We start from the raw sequence: 11,192 nt of genomic DNA on the forward strand, positions 1-11,192 counted from the left end.
AGTACTGGGGTACAATCTTAAAAATGATAGAATGATCTCAGTACGAATCCAAGGCAAACCATTCAACATCACAGTAATTCAAGTCTATGCCCCAACCACTGAGGCCGAAGAAGCTGAGGTTGATCGGTTCTATGAAGACCTACAACACCTTCTAGAACTAACACCAAAAAAAGATGTCCTCTTCATCATAGGGGATTGGAATGCTAAAGTAGGAAGTCAAGAAATCACCGGGATAACAGGCAGGCATGGCCTTGGTGTACAAAATGAAGCAGGACAAGAGCTAATAGAGTTTTGCCAAGAGAACATGCTGATCATAGCAAACACTCTTTTCCAACAGCACAAGAGGTGACTCTACACATGGACGTCACCAGATGGTCAATATCGAAATCAGATTGATTATGTCCTTTGCAGCCAAAGATGGAGAAGCTCCATAGAGTCAGTAAAAACAAGACCTGGAGCTGACTGTGGCTCAGATCATGAGCTGCTTCTTGCAAAATTTCGGCTTAAATTGAAGAACGTCGGGAAAACCACTAAACCGTTCAGGTATGACCTAAATCATATCCCTGATGAATATACAGTGGAGGTGAGGAATAGATTTCAGGGATTAGACCTGATAGAGTGCCTGAGGAACTATGGACAGAGGTCCGTAACATTGTTCAGGAGGCAGCAACGAAATCCGTCCCAAAGAAAAAGAAATGCAAGAAAGCCAAGTGGCTGTCTGATGAGGCTGTACAAATAGCTCACGAAAGAAGGGAAGCGAAAAGCAAGGGAGAAAGGGGAAGATATACCCAACTGAATGCAGAGTTCCAGAGAATAGCAAGGAGAGACAAGAAGGCCTTCTTCAATGAACAATGCAAAGAAATCGAGGAAAACAACAGAATGGGAAAGACTAGAGATCTCTTCAAGAAAATTGGAGATCTCAAGGGAACGTTTTGTGCAAAGACGGGCATGATAAAGGACAAAGAAGGCAGGGACCTAACAGAGGCAGATGAGATTAAGAAGAGGTGGAAAGAATACACAGAAGAACTATACAGGAAAGATCTGAATGTCCCTGATAGCCATGATAGTGCGGTCACTGAACTTGAGCCGGACATCCTAGAGAGTGAAGTCAAGTGGGCCTTAGGAAGCATTAGTAACAACAAAGCTAGCGGAGATGACAGTATTCCAGCCGAGCTATTTAAAATCCTAAAAGATGATGCTGTTAAAGTGCTGCATTCAATATGCCAACAAATCTGGAACACTCAACAGTGGCCACAAGACTGAAAAAGCTCAGTTTACATTCCAATTCCAAAGAAGGGCAACGCCAAAGAGTGTTCAAACTACCGCACAATTGCGCTCATTTCACATGCCAGCAAGGTGATGCTCAAAATCCTACAAGCTAGGCTTCAGCAGTATGCGAACCGAGAACTACCGGAAGTACAAGCTGGGTTTAGAAGAGGCAGAGGAACTAGAGATCAAATCGCCAACATTCGCTGCATCATGGAGAAAGCAAGAGAATTCCAGAAAAACGTCTATTTCTGCTTCATTGACTACGCTAAAGCCTTTGATTGTGTGGATCACAACAAACTGTGGCAAATTCTTAAAGTGATGGGAGTACCAGACCACCTTACCTGTCTCCTGAGAAACCTGTACGAGGGTCAAGAAGCAACAGTAAGAACCAGACATGGAACAACCGATTGGTTCAAAATTGGGAAAGGAGTACGACAAGGCTGCATATTGTCACCCTGCTTATTTAACTTATATGCAGAGTACATCATGAGAAATGCCGGGTTGGATGAATCAGAGGTCGGAATTAAGATTGCCGGGAGAATTATCAACAACCTCCGATATGCAGACGATACCACCCTAATGGCAGAAAGCGAAGAGGATCTCAAGAGCCTCTTGTTGAGGGTGAAAGAGGAGAGTGCAAAAGCTGGTTTGAAACTCAACATTAAAAAAACTAAGATCATGTCATCTGGCCCTATCACTTCCTGGCATATAGAAGGGGAAGAAATGGAAGCAGTGACAGATTTTACTTTCTTGGGCTCCAAGATCACCGCAGATGGTGACTGTAGCCATGAAATTAAAAGACGCTTGCTCCTTGGGAGGAAAGCTATGGCAAACCTAGACAGCATAGTAAGAAGCAGAGACATCACCTTGCCGACAAAGGGCCGTCTAATCAAAGCTATGGTTTTCCCAGTAGTAATGTATGGCTGTGAGAGCTGGACTATAAGGAAGGCTGAGCGCCGAAGAATTGATGCTTTCGAACTGTGGTGCTGGAGAAGACTCTTACGAGTCCCCTGGACTGCAAGGAGGTCAAATCAGTCCATCCTAAAGGAAATCAACCCTGAGTGCTCATTGGAAGGACAGATAATGAAGCTGAATCTCCAATATTTTGGCCACCTAATGCGAAGAGAAAACTCCCTGGAAAAGACCCTGATGCTGGGAAAGACTGAAGGCAAAAGGAGAAGGGGACGGCAGAGGATGAGATGGCTAGATAGCATCACGGATGCAATGAATATGAACTTGAGCACGCTCCGGGAGAGAACGCAGGACAGGAAGGCCTGGCGTGCTATGGTCCATGGGGTCACGAAGAGTCGGACACGACTGAACGACTGAACAACAACAACAAAGCTCATTTTAAATAAAAAATAAAAGTTGAAGTAATTTTATTATTTATTATAATGGATGTATTATAACATACTTGAACAATTATATTATATGAGAACCAACACAACAGCTATTACTTCTAAAGCATAGTCATAGCAACATTAAATGTAATACACGGTGAAGTTATTAATACAGATTAATTTATACATTAGTAACAGCATGCAGCAATGAAACATTAGCGTCAATGCTCAGCTCTGAATTGTAGATAGTTTATGAGAGAAAGCAAAAGCCAGAAAACCAACTTTTCCCATCAGAGGGATGCAACATACATTTATACCCAAGTTCTTGGATCTTCAAGATTTGAGAATCTGGCATTCTATTCTAACATCAATCTGACGAAATCTGAGGTTCTGATGTAGAACTCTCCCATTTCAGTACATAAGCTTACGGATAAAAGTAACACGAATAGGAACAGGTTTCCAATAAAACTTGTCTATATTCACTTATTTACAAAATGCCAATTGTAAATCATATATTCTCTAAAACCTGAATAGCTTTTTGACAGAAATGGGAAAATTTTCAGTATAATTGAACAGTTGTAAAACCCGTTACTGAAGTGAACACAGAAGAATGCTTGCTGGCTGAGTTTCATTGTTAACAGAGAGGCTTCCCCATATGCACATTCTTAGCACACTGCCTCCCCAGGTTTACTCCCCTCAACAAAATTTCACTGATATCATCGAGACCTATCAAAGTAGTTAAAGGAGAGAAGAATCCATACAGTCCTCCTAAGAATATGCTTATGGGCCATCCAAGAAAGAAGAGTATGATCAGCCAAATCAGTCCCCACATGGCACAGGTGCAATCCATCTTGAACCTAGTAATATAATTAGATGAGTTAATTCAAAAATCTCTGATAAAAGACATTTTATTTGCTGGAATCCTATGAATATTTGGGCACATTAGATTAAATTTTCTCATATTATTTTAGCATTTCAACAAAAATACACAGAACTACAGAGGAATGTTTCAAAAATAAAAATCTCTTATCAGACTGTGTAACTTGAATGTGGAAAGATATAGCCTCTGATGCATGGACAGAATGGAAATTGGTAAGAAAGGATATGAACTGAAAAAGAAACAAATATTAAGATAGACTGGGTACAATAAACTCTGCATGTGTGTGCACACACACACACATATTCTTCTCTAGGAGAAAAGCATTACTCCTCATAACTTGATGAGGCCCCAGGTGATAACTCCTAAGAATTTCAACAGTATCTTGGTAAGTGATGCATGTGGGCTGCAGTTTTTAAACTGGACACGTATAAATAGATGTGTAATTCTCTATCCTGGGTTGTGACTTAAGGTTTTTTGGTATTATGACTCTTTGGTATTGTTATACATCATCTTATATTTACTTGGCATAGTTGTGAATATACATAACAGAACTTTTAAAAATCCTATGCATAGGAAGGAAGAGTGGATTATGAAAGCAGAGAGAAAGTAAATATAAATAGAACTATACCTTTTCCTAGTGCACTGTAATTGCCTTTTTCTAGAAATAGAAGACTAAAACTCTTCTTGATGCAGCTCTGATATCTAGTAAGAGAATCAAGGCAGTGTTATTTCAGCCAATGAACAAAATAAACTTGTGTAGCTTTGCAATATAATTCCAAATCTTGGGCAACACTCGGGTAGAAAATTTAACCAGGAGAACACTAAACAGCAACAATAAACCAATTTGGGTAGTGCAATTTAGTATTTTCTCGATGGGGTTACACTCCTCTTTAAGGAGCAGGTCTGTATGGGACAGCTCCTGGACCTAGTATTGGTCCTGGATAACCAGCAGTGCTTTTGCGCTGTGCAGTTTTTGATCTTTAAAGCCATAAACCGTTTCAAATAAGATTTATTTATTTATTGCATTTATATCCTGCCTTTTTTCCTCTTGCAAAGAACCCAAGGCGGCTTACATTATCCTCCTCCTCTCCATTTTATCCCCACAACAACAACCCTGTGAGGTAGGTTGGGCTGAGAGTGTGTGACTGGCCCAAAGTCACCCAGTGAGCTTCCATGGCCAAGTGGGGACTCGGATCTCCCAGCTCCCAGTCCAACTCTCTAGCCACTACACCACACTGCCTCCTCTCATATAAGCTTTACTACATGTTTTGATCATAAGGAGAAAATTACACACACACGTTTGGAATTACTAGTATTTAAATGTCACCCATGGTAGCAAAAATAATGATGAAATAGAGTGCCTGTGAGCATATACAGATTTCCCCCCTCACCACTGGGTAATTATAGTTTCCCCCTCCCCCACGTGCACTTAATAGTAATGGAATATACAGTATTCCACACATATTAAAACTTCAGCATTCCCATTAAGCACTGACCACACTTCCTGCAAGAAAACTTCAACCAGGTCACATGCATTCTGTTCCCCACCATGCAACAATGACTCCTCCTGTTTCTTTTCTCCAGCAATTCTTCATAAAAACAGATGTCAAATACAGTCAAATACAGCTCAGATCAGCGCTGAGCCACCACCCTCCCCTCTTGACAATTCACCAAGTCTTGTTCTGGGTGGAATAAGGAAGAGAAAGGAAGAACAGAATAGAGGAGGAAAGAGGAGGAAAAGAAAAATGATGACTGGAAATGGAGATGAGAAAGAATTTCCCCAAGCCAGATGGCTCCTTTCAGATGGGAAGCACTTCAGAAGGATTTGGGTCAGGGGGTTCTACAAATCTTAATTAGCTTCATAAAGTGAAGTGACTGAAGACATTTTCTTGCTTTTTAAACTGTAAAATGTATTTAAAAGGCCCACATTTGCTGGCACAGCTATGAGGCACTCTGCACACAGCCTCCCCAGTTCTTTCTGGAACACATCATCACGTAGTCCTAACCCACCTTTTGGTATAATCTGCTGCCTGAAGCTATACAGTATAACCTGCTGCCTGAAGCTAAATTAAAAGTCGAAGGGGGGAAAGATGTTTGTGAAGGCTAATGCTGTGCTGAAGCCACTGAGCTTCTCCAGAAGCCACAAGTTCCAGTTTGGGGCAGTCAAACCAGAAGTGGTGTGATATACCAGTGTTTCACAGGGTGTTCCCGCTCCTTCTTCAAATATTCACTGCAAGCAAGTTCCCAACAGTGGACATATAAGAGGAGAATGGTAGGGAAAGAAAAAAACAACAACAAGCAGACTGTTGAAAGAAACGCAACAGTGTCTCCTTCATGTAGAAGGCTGCAGCCTTTATACTGCACCCCTACTGGTCTTCTAAGTGGATGAGTGCTAAGGTTTCTAGTCAAAGTAAGGCTACTGACCCCTGATGGAAGATGCAGGCTTTTATTAAGGCAGATGCTGTCATTGGGGCAGCTCAAAAGATTCAGGGCTTAGCTCAGAAAATTTGGGGTAGATGCCCTGGTGTGCCTGTCTATAACAACACCCATGTATGTCCAACAGCTGAGGTGCGGTGGAAGGAATGCAGGACAGGCCTTTCTTGGTAATAGCTCCAGGTTATAGAATTCACCATCCTGGGAACAGCTCCCTGTTTTCTGGTTAAAACAGTACTGTTCAGGAGTGCATTTGCTTAGACTGTCTCTTGAAGTATCTAGTCTGTATCTGCTCTGGTACTTGATAGGCTTTGTTGGTTTGTGTTTTGAATGATTACTAGTCAGCATGAAGGTTGCAACTGGGATGGAAAGGGCAGGTATAAATATTTGTATACACAAAATACAATTAGCAATTTATAAGCAAGTTGTATAACAAATATTACCAGAAATTTAAAACAGCAATCCACAGAGATATTCAAGAGAATGGATTTTCTGCAATAAAATATACATCCTGGAAAGTCTCATTAATTTAACTTGAAAAGGCCATGGTAGCTGTGTTGGCCCAAAAGAAAAAAAAATCCAAGAAGAACAATATCTTTACTAAGGCAACTCACAAAAGCTTTCAAGTTTTCTAGAGCTCTTCATTCAGCTAGATGTTAAACAAAGCAGAGATGGTGGGAGAGGAAAAAAACTGAAGTTGAAGCAATGAAGTCTGCATTTATTCACAGTCTTAAAATGGAATCTGAGAGGAGGTTGTACACATTAATAGATTAGGCTATACTAGGTGCTACGCAAGTTTCAGTTTGCATCTAGGACTGCTAGGTCAAAGAAAGATACTGTGGTTCATTCCTCGTTTTTTAAAATACAAATCCAGCTGTTATCAGGATCTGTCTCTATTCTTAGGCGAAACCCTTAGTATAAATCTGGTGTTTTCAGATCTTACATCCTCCTAACAGTGTATAATTTTGGGATATATACTGCATATGGGTATATTCCAATGGCTGAATGGCACAATTAATTTAAAAGGCCTAATAAAGGAAAATATCCTGCCTAGTTGTTAATTGCAAGAAAACAAATCAGCAACAAGCTTACCTTGTGGTGTGACTGAATAGTCTTTTGAAGATCTGGCTTATTTTTTCAGGCACTTACTAAGATGTCAGTAAACAAGCAAGCTTATACAACACCCACAAGCGAAATACCAGCACAAGTATCTAACAAACATGCCTTTGTTTGTCCTCATGCAAGTCAGCTGATAATCAAAATTTACCAGAAAGACAACCACAAGCTCAGTAAAATGAGGTCATATACTGAGACAAAAGAAAGAAAGACTGGATTCATTAAACATAACAGTTTTTCCATGAAACATATCTAGTTGTAAGAGCCAATATGAAAAAATGCTTGTGACTAAATAGAAATTAGATACACTTAAGTTAAAATATGATTTTGTTCTTAATTAAGTCTCTGTCCTGTATTCATGTAAAAATATTCATTTATTTTCTCTTTGTTCCTACAACATTTGGGAGGTCTCCTCTGGTCTTCTTAACTTGTGCTTGTTTCTCAGAACATTCCTGCTAACAAGTCTCACATCATCTCCCTTTCTTTCTGTTAGGCCATTCTCATATGAGGAGTCAGTAACTTCAGTTGAATGAACTTTTCATCATTATTATTATTATTATTATTATTATTATTATTATTAACAATATTTATATACCGCTTCACATCAAAGATTTTGGAGCGGTGAACAACAAGATAAAAGAATAAAACACCATATTGAAACAATTAAAACATTTTAAAAGAAACAGATTCTGAACTTAATAAACTGCTTAATAAAACATATGTAAAAGTGCTCTTCAACCCTTGCCCTAGTCACATGGAAAAGAAGCAAAAGAAGAAAAAGCAATGTCCCAACTGCCCTTAAAAAAAAAAAAAAAAAAGGACAATACCCTGGTATTTGCACCACTTCTGTGAATGTTACAGTTGTAAGGGGCCATTCTTTCTCTTCCCAGGGAGCCTCTGCCCAGTAGAACGCTGGAATATCTCTACATGACTTATTTCAACATGGTCCTCCAGAGGATGAAGTAGTATTACCACAGTCCTGATCTCAACACAGTGAAATAGAGCCTGAACAATAAAGAGTGCACACCCTCCTCAGTAATCACTACAGAGCGATTTAGCAGCTTTTGCTTACATTCATGTAAACATAGGCTTGTTGTTTTTTGCAAACAACTCTCTCCCAGGACTCTTATTCTGTGTTGTTTTTGTCCTCATCATTAATATTCCTCTTCAAATTCTATGTCCTTAGACAGCCTCCTTCCTGCCTCTAATCCTGCATAATGTAACAGAGGGTTATTTCACACATGAAAGGTACCCGCTTTACCTATCCAAGGTTTTTGTAAGGTGGACACCGTGCCGCCCCCCAACACAATTGCCTTTTTTTCTTCCTTTTCTTAGCCTCAGTTGAACATACAAGAAAGTTGATGCAGATACTTCCCATCCCCACACACTCCCAAGGCAAGTCCCAGCACGCCATTTACCACTCTGTCTTGCTTACAAAATGTCTAAGTATCAGAGTGAGGCAAATAATCCAATTTTGTGGCTGTATGTATGAAGGCAAATGGTGCTAATTTTCTGGATTAGTCTATTACAAGTACGTGATTCCACATAAGGCCAGAGAGACACTGGAGTGTAGTACCCAAGCCTCACTAATGCCTATTGGACTAAGAAGGGAGGCCATTGCTACTAGCAGAGGCCTCCACTCATTCACATAGGGGGAGGGAGCAGAACTGGAGTTTTAATGGGTTCAAAGTGTTAATTATTATTCAGATTTTTATACTGCTTACTATTTTTTTTTTAAATGACAAAGTTCACAACATTAAAACATACACTGAACCCATATCCAGAGACACAAATATCAAAAAGAAAAAATAGGATCCATGGAGTCCACATGAATACAGACCATAATTCAGAGTGAATACAGAGGCTACTGAACTTACCTTGAAGGAACAGCAGGCCGAATGCACCTCCTCCTCTCAAAGAGGCTAGTATGGAGCAGCCCGCAGGCCCTGCTTCTCACACTAATCTCAGATAGGTCACCCGGCTTTAGCCAGACATACGGCCATTTTCAAGTTCTGGCAGCTACTCTGTGGTAGTTCTCTCTCTCCCTCCCTGATTGCACTGTAAGCCTGGGGTGTTACGCACACCAATTTAGAAGGAAACCCCATTAAAACTAATGGAGCCTACATCGTAGTAAACAGGTTTTTATACTTTATGTAATAGAGCCAGAATTCTTGTTTTATTTTAAAGAGCACCTCACTCTGGGATTCCTAGCGTTTCTATGCAACTACAAGAAAAATTATTTTTCAAACGGATGGTCTTAATGTCACAAAGAAAGGAGAGAAGGGGAAATAAACACAAACACAAATAATGTGATAGTTAAAATAATTACACTCCCACCCCAGGAAGGAGGAATAAGGCCATAAAGAACCCCCATCTCCTAAAACACACAACTTTCAGACAATTTCTATTTGATAGATGTCCTGCTTTACAGAAAACTGTCCTCTACTTGAACTGCTGTCAAAGGACAGTCTTCTCCTTGAAGGGTTGCCCAGTCCAAGTCTGGTTTAAAGATTTAGGGCATAATCCTATGGGGATAGTTGGTCACCTCCAAACTTGGAGGCGACCAACTATGCAATGCAGGGCAGGCAAAGCATGGAGGGGATCTTCTCCTCTGCGCTCCGGCCACCCTGCATTTGCAGCTAGATGGCTGATTTTGGCTGTCTAGTCAGGGCACCCTGGAGTAGGGGCAGGGGAGGCTGGATAGTGCATAGGAAGCGTGGTAACAGCGCTGCCACTGTCCCCGCCCCACCCCACCCCCAGGAACACCGCTTTTTCAGCCGCTCCCGCTGCTCTTACGAACATGGAGCCGGAGATGAACTGTACTGCCTATGAGGTGGCAGTGAGGGGGAAGGGAGTCAGTTTTCTGGGAACTGACCTCGGAGCGCTGGCTTCGATCTCAGATCCCCAAAAAGGAAAAATCCTATGGCCATCTAGATGCTGTCTAGTGGCCATAGGATTGTGCCCTAAGGATGTCTCTATGTTACAAAAAACCTGCATCCTTACCGGGCCTTTCTGCTTTCAGTTTCTTTACATAGCAGCCACGTGGTTTGAATCAAGGGCGTGCCTCCCTCCCTCCCTGGCATGTGTGATGTGTGCGAAGGAGCGAGCGGGGGAAGGGAGTCTACTTAAGATTGTCCTGTAAGTCTTCAACCCTAGGCACTCAACTCAATGGGGCTTACTTCTGAGTAGACATAGGATCACATTGTAAGTCTGCAACCCTCAGCACACTTAATTGGGAGTAAGCCCCACTGAACTTAACGGGGTGCTCTGAATCAACAGAGGACATTAATTCTGAGCTTGGTGGGGTGTGGGATGAGATCTGTCTGCCTTCATTGCAGGGAGGCATTTTACCCTCTCCTCCCTCCAGTTGAGAAATGTGCTCAAGCATTTACATGGCAGGCACGTGATTTGAATCGAGGAAAGTCCTTCCTAGGCAAGTTCATAGCACTACGCCAGCACTTCACACTGCCGATATCCCACATGTTTTATATATTCCAGCTTATCTCCAATCTTTTCGAAAGCGGGATAAATGCGGAAAGATGCGGAAAACATCCTGGAGGTTGATGACGTTGTGTAAAGGACCTGCAAACTTCCACAAGTGGCCAATCATGAGCGTACAATAAATCACTCATGTAGAGACACCCTAAGAACCATAAGAGAGAGCAGGGGCCTTGAAGCTGCCCAGCAGTAGTTGGCTCCTGGAGAGCAGAATGAGTGAGGCACACAGAGGTCACCTAGTCATACTCTGCCCCATTATGGTGAGATGTTCTGCATTTTTATTTAAATTACAGTAATTATTTCTAAATGGGTATCTCTGTGTATAAATTAGCATATGCAAATGTTATGCAAATCTGTGATCTCTTTTGTCCCTTCTTTTTGTGATGTATTTTCTCTATTTTGACAAAATGTAAATAGGCAGTGTAACACTTGGCAGAGAGAGTCCAAAAAGTAGAAAAGATTGTTTAACATCCAGTTTTCCCCTCTTTGGCCTACTCTCAGCAGCTGAAAGGTAAAACCCACTTTACTGTGTGCTTACTTGCAGTATCTTCCTAGGAAGTTGTTAAACAGCCAGAGGTCACCTACTACACTGGGAAAACAGTCAAGAGAATGTACAGCCGCACCAACAATAGATTTGTAAATGAAGGGACAAGTTC

General features: G+C 41.2%; 1 long non-coding RNA gene across 1 annotated transcript; it reads right to left on the bottom strand.

Annotated features, from left to right (window-relative positions):
• Positions 1-2,621: 2,621 nt before the first annotated feature.
• Positions 2,622-9,098, bottom strand: LOC146357289 (uncharacterized). The gene is made up of 3 exons (XR_014789195.1): positions 8,916-9,098; positions 4,118-4,191; positions 2,622-3,466 (listed from the first exon to the last, which is right to left on the bottom strand). It is a non-coding gene; the product is annotated as an uncharacterized LOC146357289 (long non-coding RNA).
• Positions 9,099-11,192: the final 2,094 nt, after the last annotated feature.

The sequence above is a fragment of the Heloderma suspectum genome, chromosome 1 (assembly GCF_057233095.1).
Source record: "Heloderma suspectum isolate Gila_16-S chromosome 1, 16-S_ref, whole genome shotgun sequence".
NCBI lineage: Eukaryota > Metazoa > Chordata > Lepidosauria > Squamata > Helodermatidae > Heloderma > Heloderma suspectum.